The sequence below is a fragment of the Podarcis liolepis genome (genome assembly GCF_965112155.1).
Source record: "Podarcis liolepis genome assembly, chromosome: 10".
Classification (NCBI taxonomy): domain Eukaryota; kingdom Metazoa; phylum Chordata; class Lepidosauria; order Squamata; family Lacertidae; genus Podarcis; species Podarcis liolepis.
Window position 1 is genome coordinate 29,129,450 of NC_139562.1, and position 11,120 is coordinate 29,140,569.

An 11,120-nucleotide genomic window follows, 5' to 3' on the forward strand; every position below is an offset into this window, starting at 1 on the left:
CAGTCAGTGACGGATCTTTTTCTGCTCCAGTCTATGCACACAGACAGCACTTGGTTGTGATACCAGCCGTTATAGTGGAGATAGGGGGCAGGGTCCCCTAGCAGGTCTCCAAAAGGCATAGGATTATGAGTGGGATTGCAGCTTGGAGCCAGGAAACTCTTGGGCCCTGCTTGCCTCACCTAGCAGCTGTAGCTTCGGGAAACTTCCCTCCCAGCTTCTGCGGACTTGCTGCCTGCGCCAAGTGCCAAAAGAGAGAGACTTAATCACTGTCATTCATGCCTTGGTGGCTTCCAGATTAGACTATTGTAACACGCTCTCCATGGGGCTGCCTTTAATGACTGTCCAGAAACTTCAATTAGTACAAAAATGCTGCTGCCTGGCACAAGTCAGTGGGAATATATTACACTAATCTTATGGCAAGTTCATTGGCTGCTAGTAGGTTTCCAGACGCAATTCAAGTCCCTGGGCGGTCTGGGTCTGGAGTTTCTCATGGTGCATTTTCTCCCACATGCCCACCCCACTCCAATGGTTTGAGATCTGGGACCCTGTACCAGTTTTGGGGATGCAAGATTAACACCCACTAGGGATCAAATTACCCATTGCCGTTGTGTAGGGGTGGAATAGGGAGCAGAAGAGCCAATAGCTATGCTTCTCCAGCAGCATATGGGAGCTGTGGGGTGCATGCAGCAGTTCTCAACCTGTGGGTCCCCAGATGTTGTTAGACTACAACTCCCATCATCCCTGAGCTCTGGCCTTGCTAGCTAGGGGTGATGGGAGTTGTAGTTCAACAACATCTGGGGACCCACAGGTTGAGAAAGGCTGGACTAGGGGGAAAGAGCTAAGCTCATCCAGTCTTATTGTTATTTTTTTATTTTTTAAAAAAAGCCACAGGAAAGAGTCCAAACCAACAGATGCACTAAATGCAGTCACACTTTTAATACATCGTAGGCATAGTCAAACTCAGCCCTCCAGATGTTTTGGGACTACAACTCCCATCATCTCTGACCACTGGTCCTGTTAGCTAGGGATGATGGGAGTTGTTGTCCCAAAACATCTGGAGGGCAGAGTTTGCCTATGCCTGGTGTATAGTTTCTCCCTAGGAACAGGGCCTTTTCAGCTGTTGCCCCCATACTGTGGAATGCTCTCCTCCAGGAATGCAGACCCTCCAAGTATCCTTATTTTCCAGGGTCATCTCTGATTTAGAGAAGCTGTCCCAGTTTCTGATTTGATCCCAGAATGTCCCGCTTTTCCTTAGGATGTCCCTATTTTCACTGGAGAAATGTTGGAGGGTATGGGAATGTCTTACTTTACAATCCTCTTTTTTTAAGGAGTCCTGTTTGAAGGGCTAGTTGCCCAGTCCGTCTGGTTATAAATATATAGAACCATAAGAAGGGAGGACATGGGCCTTGAACTTGTCCATCAACACAGCTACAGAGACTTGTGTTGCCAACAGGCACACAGGTAACCTGCTCACAGTCTTCCCCACTATCTTGAGATATATATTGTGCTTCTATTTAAACTTCAGCAATTATTTATTCATTTTCATCTACGCCTATAAATTTGCACCTGTAAATTCTAGGCACTTCCCCATCTGCGTTTGGGGTCAGGGTTTTCCTCCTTTCCTCCTGCGTAAGTGGCTCCCCTGCATCAAAAGCTTATTTGGCTCTTCCATTTGGCTGTTTTCAGAGACAGTTAAAAAGCTTTTCCCGGTCCGCTTGAAGCAGAAGCCCTGTTTACAAAGAGGTATTGAAAACGGATATTGCTGCTGATAGCCAAATAGCTTTTGATTACTTTGGCTTTTTGTTTCTAATGGATTGCACTTTGTTTTTTAAGGTTAGGAACAGCTTTGCAAATTAGGTAATTGAAAAGCAGTATATAAATACGTGAATCCATCAAATCAATACAGGAGCACAGCCTGCGTTGGCAGAGAAATATAGCTCTTTAAAGGAGCTGCCTGCTTAGCTCTGTTAAATTCAAATGCTGCTCCACTCCACCGGGCAGAATCTGGCTCTCCCTTTTCATTTTTGGCTCAAAGATACAGGAACTCTCTTCCTTTTGTAGTTGGTAAGGAGGGAAAAACACCACCCCAGCCTGGAGATTATTAAAAGCTTGAAGGGAAAAGGAGGAGGAAAAAATCTTCAGCCTACTCCTCCAGAGCACCTTCTTCATTCTGATGTCTGGCCTTTCTAATTTCACAAGCACTGCCTGTTACTGGAGTCCAGCTTTCTGCAAGAACCTCTAATCAACCCTATTCTTAGTTGGACGGTGCAGAGCCTTCGTTGAAGTGGGAAGGGGAAGACTACACTTGCAGAAGATTCTTCAAAGGCAGCATGTGGAGCAGTGCAGGTGCAGGGCTCAGAAGGGGAGTGAGAAATACGGATCAGTTTCAAGGGACCAGAGAGAGTCGGTTCTTCTACTGGGCCTTATAGACGTTCAGAAGTGATGAAAAGTTCCCCCATTCATTCATACGGGGCTCAAACTGTTAAGTTGTGGGTGAACATATCAGACGACACAGCGATTCTTCAGACAGCTCTTGTTTATTCACAGGCCAGAACAGAACTGAACTGAAGGGTTCAGCCAACCTGCTTATACAGAGCTCAACTACAACGCAACAGTAACAACTTTCTGTAACTATCCAATCACTGAACGTCACTTTCAATTCCTTATTTGCTTATGTGGACCTGAGTGAAAACTATCTACAGTATCCCCCTGCTGGCCCAGGGTGAGAACTTCAGTACATAACACAGACCAACTTGGATGTGGCATTGTGTGCTTTTAAAATGCATGCATGGGGGACCCTGACCAACACTGGGTCTGCAGTAGTTGGCGAAGGAGAGTTTAGTCCTTCCCATCACCACCATCCTTGATCCCAAGGAAAATTCCCTCTCAAAAGCTACTTGCACCAGGAGGGAAGCCTGTTTCCTCCAGATCTAAACAGCAGCTTCAGATGGTATTATATTGTGTGTGTGATGATAAACCCTCTTGGAGGGTAAAGAATTCAGCGGCCACCAGACATGATGGTGATGCTCTGCATCTAGTGCCAATCTGATCACAGGCCTAACTGCTGGGATAGCTCAGTCAGTAGAGCATGAGACTCTTAATCTCTGGGTTGGGGGTTCGAGCCCCACAATGGGCAAGAGATTCCTGCATTGCAGGGGGTTGAACAAGATGGCCCTTGCAGTCCCTTCCAACTTCAAGAGGGAGGGAAGAGAAAGGATGCGTTGGAAGATAGAAGCATGGGCAGGAAGGATGTCATCCAGAAGGGAGCTGTTTGGCCCTACTTCAAGGGGAGGCAGAAAAGGCGACTCAGCCAAAATCCCAGGTACCTTCTACTGCAGACAGCTAACACAGGGAAATTAGCAGAGAGAACAAAAGCACTGCGGTAGATCAGTTGCTGCTGCCCTACAGCATAATGCAGAGAAGGGAGGAAACCAGGGGGTGGGGGGAGAGAGAGAGAAAAAACACTCTCCTCCTGGTGTATGAAAATCTCAGGCAAGGGGGGGGGGCAGGGAACAAAAGAGACTCAAGAGCATGGAAGCCAGCATTACTGAATGAACTGTGCAGAAGCTGGGTTTAGATCATCAGGCTGTAGAGGCAGACAGGCTCAGGGGAAGATGACAACACACACCCAAGTTCCAGATGCCTAAAGCATAGCACCTGATGCAAACATCTAAAATGCAACGTTTTTCGCTGCTGCTTATTCATGTCGACTGCAACTCAGTGGACCCATAAAACATTATAGCACCGAGGGACAGAGCTAACTGAGCATAGGGAATCATGATAATATTACCAGATAGTTTGATTGCACCCAAAACCTTCAGATGGACCAACTTCAGCCAAGTATGAATGCATTAGAACTACACAGCTATATGGGTCACATTCAGGCAGGGGGAAAGGGCAAGTTAAACCTGAGTTCCACACCCAGGAAGGTTACTTATTTGTGAATTGCTGCGAGGCTTTATGCAAACATGAAAATCCTGTGGATTTCAACCACAACTAAGCTACTTTGATCTCAGGTTCATCTGCTGGCAATGTCATTTAAACATAACCTGTGGCTCCTGGGCACCACAATTCAAGAAGGACACTGACAAACTGGAACGTGTCCAGAGGAGGGCAACCAAAATGGTCAAAGGCCTGGAAACGATGCCTTATGAGGAACGGCTAAGGGAGCTGGGCATGTTTAGCCTGGAGAAGAGGAGGTTAAGGGGTGATATGATAGCCATGTTCAAATATATAAAAGGATGCCACATAGAGGAGGGAGAAAGGTTGTTTTCTGCTGCTCCAGAGAAGCGGACACGGAGCAATGGATTCAAACTACAAGAAAGAAGATTCCACCTAAACATTAGGAAGAACTTCCTGACAGTAAGAGCTGTTCGACAGTGGAATTTGCTGCCAAGGAGTGTGGTGGAGTCTCCTACTTTGGAGGTCTTTAAGCAGAGGCTTGACAACCATATGTCAGGAGTGCTCTGATGGTGTTTCCTGCTTGGCAGGGGGTTGGACTCGATGGCCCTTGTGGTCTTTTCCAACTCTATGATTCTATGATTCTATGATTCCTCTTTCGACTTTACCAATGAATTACCTCGAGACGTTGCTTTGAAGTGGACTTCTAAGCAATCACAAGGTCTAAGCAAACTTCGGTGCTGCCAGTTCTTCAACCTGCTGCCCTCCAGATGTTATTGTTTGATTGCCTCGTGAGTACGCAGTCCAACCCCTCTCTATTTTCTACTCACACCCACCAAATGGAGTACATTAAGCTGGGCGAAAGTAACTGGCCAAAGGTCACCCAGTGAGCTTTCTGGCTGAGTGGGGATCCGACCCCTGGTCTCACAGTCCAACACACTAGCCACTACACCAGACTACACCGGAGCTGATGGAAGCTATAGACCAAAACATCTGGAGAGCATTGTGGTTGGGGATGGCTGTTGTAGGCAAGTGCAACAAAAGTCCAGCCCTGAAGGCTATCCTACAGTGAGTTCACGCTTCCTTTGTCTCATGCCTGTTGTGGCCCAATCCATATTTTCAAATAGCAGGTCAGAAACTACCACCACCAGGTGGGTGGTTGCCAGGTGGCTGATCAGTATCAGTGACTTTTAGTATGGAATAGAAGACATTAGATGGTTCCCGTTGTCTATTCCTGCATAACAGAACAGGCCAAGAAGTGAGCCTTGAACAATTCCAACAAAGAATCCTAGAATCGCAGAGCTGGAAGGGAGCCTGGGAATCATCTGGTCCAACCCCCTGCAATGCTGGAAGATGGGGATCAAACCTGCAACCTTGGCATTACCAGCACCACACTCTAACCAGCTGAGCTATCCAGGCAGATCTCCTAAACAGAGAGCCATTGGTGTATTTAGAGAATATGTCATGCAAATGGGCAAGTTGTAGCCTGGTTTCAGCACCAATTCAGCTGTATCTGAAGCTTGAGTCAATATTTTGGATGCTTTTCTTGCTGGTGTGGTCCAATAAACAGTGTTTGACATTAAAGTCCCTTTTTTGGTCATGGACTCCAGGGGTGGCTTTGAGCAAACCAATATATGCCTCAGTTTTCCCCAACTTTGAAATGGGAAAAAATATTCAGCTAGTGCACAGGACTGCTGTGAACAAAATAATAATGGAAAAGTCATTTGCATATTAAGAGGTATAGTAGTGCAGTACTGAATAAAGTTCTCTGTCTCACAACCTAGCCTTTTCATAGGGTTTACTGAAGATAAAAAACATGTAATGGTCATAGGGAATGCTGAATTTTCCAACTTTCCAATTCCCAAAATGAGGGGTGCTAAAAAGTTGTTACATGGCTTGGGAATTCAAAATATATTTTGGTTAAATTTATATAATTTAGTTTTGCTTGGTAAGTAAAATGTGCATAAAATTGCATAGGAATCATTAAAACGATTGCCGGGTTACATTACATAGTATTTATTTTTATTATTTAGCATTGCCTGACATTTTCTGAACGTAAAATTAAAATTCTTTGGTTTCCCGAAAGCAGTTTATGTGCTTCTCCATCAAACGTAGACTTACCAAGCCAAATGTTGTCCAATCACAAAGAAGATTAGCATATTTGAATTCCACACACCCACAAGCATATTTTTAAGACTGAAGAAATTTGCAAGACTTGCCACCCACTCCATGAGTGGTATTGAAGCTAAGCTTTACTCAGTATAGACCTACTGAAATCAATAAGCATCACTAAGTTAGGTCCATTAATTTCCACAGGTCTTCTCGGAGTAAAGCTTAGTGCACTACCACCTTATATTTACTATTGTCCACTTTTGCCTCCAGTCTGCCCATGTAATTGCTTTGTAATTGTTTTGGGGTTCTGCCGTATGAAGAAGAGCAGGTTAAAATAGCATTTCCCTCATTTGCGGGTATAAAGCTGGTGGGACCGGATGCAAAAGGAGAATGCTCCAAGCCAAGGTGTGGGTGTTCCCTCCTAAAGAAGGAAGCATGTAATGGAAAAAGAACAGGTAATTCTGCCTTAATAGGAGCCAGCAATGTTCTGTGCAATGAGCAAACAGCTTTGGCAAGAATTTCCATGGTGATTATCAATGGGATCAAAAATTTGGCAGGATTCAAACAGTTTCTATTTATTTTATCCAAACACCCCAAGCTATTGTAAGAGATGCATTAAAGCACATAGGCGTTTTTGGTAGGAGCTGCCAACACTCTGGGTTTAAGCCAGCTTGCATTTAGTATATATTGAGAGGGATCTCCCTCCGAGGTCAGGTTATCACATCCCTGCTTATTGCAGGGATTTCTATGTCATCTTCTTTTGAAGAATTGGTTACTTTTCCTTTTTCCTTTTGCCTGACGCCACACAAGCTGCCCATCCTAAGCTGATCTGGAGCAGTAGTGACTGATTATTAGCAGGATGAGCTGTGAATGCAATAATCTCTCACTGCAACGATGACGCATGTGAGAATTTCTCAGAACATCTTCCCTGCAAGGAGGGGAGAAACAATGTTGTCTCCTCATTGCATGGGAAGTGAACGGCTGCGCAAACAGGTATAGAGAAATGGCGCTGAATAGCAGCAGGGCTAGGGACCAGTGCTGCCATTGTCTCAGATGGTGAGCTTTAGCATTTGTCTCAAAATGTAGGAGCATCCCCTGAGCCTATCATTTGGAAGAGAGCAAGAACAAAGACAGAACACAGATTTAATACAGAGAGCTCAGTGCATGCCCCTCGGCCATAAGACCCCAACCCTCTTAGCTTTACAACTGATATGATAGATGTGCACATTGGCAAATTGAACCCTGGTTTAGGAACCCTTCTTGATCCTGCCCCCCATTGTTCTACAGACAGGCTGGCTGGCTGGCTGGCTCCTTTTTATTTTCAAAAAGTGTCGCAAAAATCTTCTGTGTGTTCATCCATTCATTCATTGCCTTGTCAACTATAGGAAATGAAAGTTTTACAAGTACAAAACTGCTCCAGGGATTGCAGAGGAAGATTTCTGGGTGGCACTGGGATGGAGGTGGAAAGCAGCAGCCAATCGGATTCACCACCATACCCAACTTCGAGTTTGAATCCTGCCCCTGCCACCCAGATCTTAACACTAGAGAACTTGAACACACAGTACTGTCCTCTGTCTGCCCACTTGTGATTCCAAGCAACTGGCAGTCAGGGGAATACTGCCTCCAAGAGAGGAAACAGAGCATAGCCTTATTCTCCACTGCATTTCTATCTCATATTTCCTGAAAAGACCTGTAGCTCATGGGTAGGCAAACTAAGGCCCAGGGGCCAGATCTGGCCCAATCGCCTTCTAAATCCGGCCTGCGGATGGTCTGGGAATCAGCATGTTTTTACATGAGTAGAATATGTCCTTTTATTTAAAATGCATCTCTGGGTTATTTGTGGGGCATAGGGATTCGTTCACTCCCCCCCCAAAAAAAAATATAGTCTGGCCCCCCACAAGGTCTGATGGACAGTGGACCGGCCCCCTGCTGAAAAAGTTTGCTGACTCCTGCTGTAGCCGGTGTACTTGTGAGTCTCTTATGCAGGTGCTGACCAGACCTATATCTGCTTAACTTTCTCAGGTTGCTTTCTGGACCAAGCTCACTATCTCAGATGACTGTGAAGGGATGCTTCTTTTGTGACTGAACAGGCCTTAGAGATGTCAATGCTAAACGTACTGGATCTACATTCTGCGCCATCACATCTAAATAGGTGAGATACTTGGAGCCGTCCTCTCCATTAGGCTGTGTCCGTCTGCAAATGGAGGACTCTGCGGGAGTGGAGCTGGCACCTCTTCTGAGCATTAAATTAAAAGCACTTCACAGAGTTAACATACAATGTTCCTCCAGGACTGCTAGAGCAGAGAAAAGTAAAGCAATTTTTATTAAGTGTCATAATTACAGCCAGACTAGATTATTGAGGCTGAAGGAGACGAAGGACAAATAGCTTATAAAATGGCTTGTTTTCCCCCCACGGGATTGTTTAACTCCCTCTGCTTCGAAGAAGGAGGAACAAAAGTGCCCTACAAACTGGAAGAAAACTCAACCACTTTTTTGAGCCAGAAATGGGGAAATGGCACATTTCACGATGTGTTTGATTCATCAGTTTTCTTACTGTGACTATTCACAAAGCAGTGTTGATGACAAAACGAACTTCTTCACATTGGGAAACTTCCTACATTCCTATCTGCTGCAGCTTTCAACAAAGGATCCTTGGGATATGGCTGCATTATCTGTAAATGACTTTTGGATATCCAAGATCTTAGTACCCTCAGTCCTCCACAATACTCAGCTTCATGTCATCCTCTCTTCCTACCTTGGTTCTTATGCACATTTGCTGTCGACGGGTTATCATATTCCATTATTTCTTTCTATCATTTTAACCTTACATTGACCTCTCCAACCACAGACAAGATAACACCTATTTTGAACTACAATCAAACCTCCTCAACGTAATCTGTTGAGAAGCTGAGGAAAGCTCGCCATCTGAACTTGTTACAGACTCATTTGGCTCAAATGATAGGGTCAGAGTCCCTTTAAGGTTGCACTAGCATCTGTGACTAAGCCCCCTGCACTTCCATTAGAAGGAGTCATTGTTATAGCCTTGCAGATGGTGTGAATGTTTTAATACCCTAATACACAAGCTCAGAGTAGCCAACTTGGCACTGCTGCCAAAGCCGTAACTTTCCAATTTCCAGCTTCTGGTTCATTTAAGGTCTTGGGCACATCATTTTCAATTACTGCAGTAAATAACACTAGCAGCATTATTATTATACTCAGAAGGAAGTAAAGAGATGCATTAGATATGATCCTAGCTGCTTGAGCTCTCGGAAACAGCAGAGGAGCCAAGAAATCATTGTACTATCAGACCAGCAGACCTCTAGCGCACCTGCCTGCCTCCAACAAATGAGTATCTTGTATTTCAGAGAAAGGGGTTGAATACTAAACAGAGAGATAGAATAGTTACTTAATTGATAACTGGAAGTGGTCTGTCAGAAACAAAGTGGCGACATGACAAAGTGATACTGTGACTTAGTACATTACTGGGCAATATCCAATGTTAATCATAAGCCTATGGATTTCAATGAATCTACTTCAAGTTTAACTTAGTTGAGTATCACCCATTATTTATATCTGTTTTTCTATTGCATTTATCCAATGCAGTGATGGGGTGTTACTGGCAAGGAGAGGTAACATGGAAATAAACGGGAAGCAAGATTCCTAAAATGTGGAGGCAGATATAATTCCATCTACAGTGATTTATGTGCTGGAGAAATAGGGACAGATTTGTTTCATGGGTTGCATCTGATGGCAGTGCAGTTGCCTTCTGTAGTCAAGGACAGCAGTGGAGAATCTGTGGTCCTTTAGGTATTGTTCAACTCCAATTCCCATCACCCTAGCTGCATGTCTGATGGCCAGAGAAGAATGAGAGTCCAGCAACATTTGAAGCGCTACAAGCTCTCCATCGCTGAGTCTAAAAAGATTACATGATCCCCCAGAGGAGCTGTTCTCTTGCTGAGGTTTTCCCAGTCTTAAAAACCCAATAATTGAACCTTGACTCCATTGCAGTCATTTTGCTACCCTATTCATATCCAGCAGTGGACAAGGTGACCCTTTCATTCTTTCCTAGAATTAAGCAATAAAAAAACCAAAAACATTTAAACACAAAAACCTGGAAACTATGGACAGTTCTGTGATCATTTGAAAATATATTCTGTATACTTTTTAAAGGGAGGGATACAAGAACTGAAAGCACCTCAACCTTAATATTTCTCATATTTACACTGACTGGAGTCCAAATTGCATTTTTTACTAACAGTGACACTTAAATGAAGAACAGCAGTTTCCAGAGGGTGGAGGGGTTGTGTTTTGCCCACTGCTGAACTTTAAATATGGGGAATAGACTAAATATTGTCCTGAACTTTTCATTAAAGATAAAAATGTATGAAATGGAGAATAAGAATGGTGTGTAAGTCAAAAAGCAGACATGCAATAATTTTAAAGAATATTATCTTTTCAAGCTAATCTTCCAAGGACCTTAAGATACTGCTTAACAACCCCATGTGTAATCCTGTACATATCTAGTCAGATATGGGCCAGCAGGGTATCTCCATCAGTTATGAAGGGAGTACCAGTTCCACTGGGTTCCTCCCTAAGCTGACAGCTCAATAGTCATTCTATTAGGCTTTAAAGGAGAGAAATGGGGCTGCCAGGCCTCTCCTTCATTTCTCATCTACAGGAGTCATTTCATCAAACTGCAGGAGAGGGACATGGGACCAGCTAAAGAGGAAAGCCTTTCTGCTCAACACCTTTAATTACCTTGCAAAAAATGTCAGTGACTGGAAAGTCCCCTCTTGTAAATAAATCAAAAGGCATCATAGTGCTACAATGCTCCTTTAAGTGGCATTTCAGTTTAATTTTAATTTTTTTTATATAGCTAGAAAAATCATATTGGAAGCTTTCTATTAGTTGAACAGCCAACTAAAAATGCATTTTTTTAAAAAAAAAAAGCGTGTCCATTGTATTCAATGGGCCTCATCACTAGGGTTGCCATATTTCAAAAAGTAAACACCAGGACACCCGACAGTTGTTTAGCTTTGTTGCGGCTTTTTCGGACGCGAATTCCAGGTCGTGTCCTCAAATATCAGGACGTATGGCAGCCCTACTCA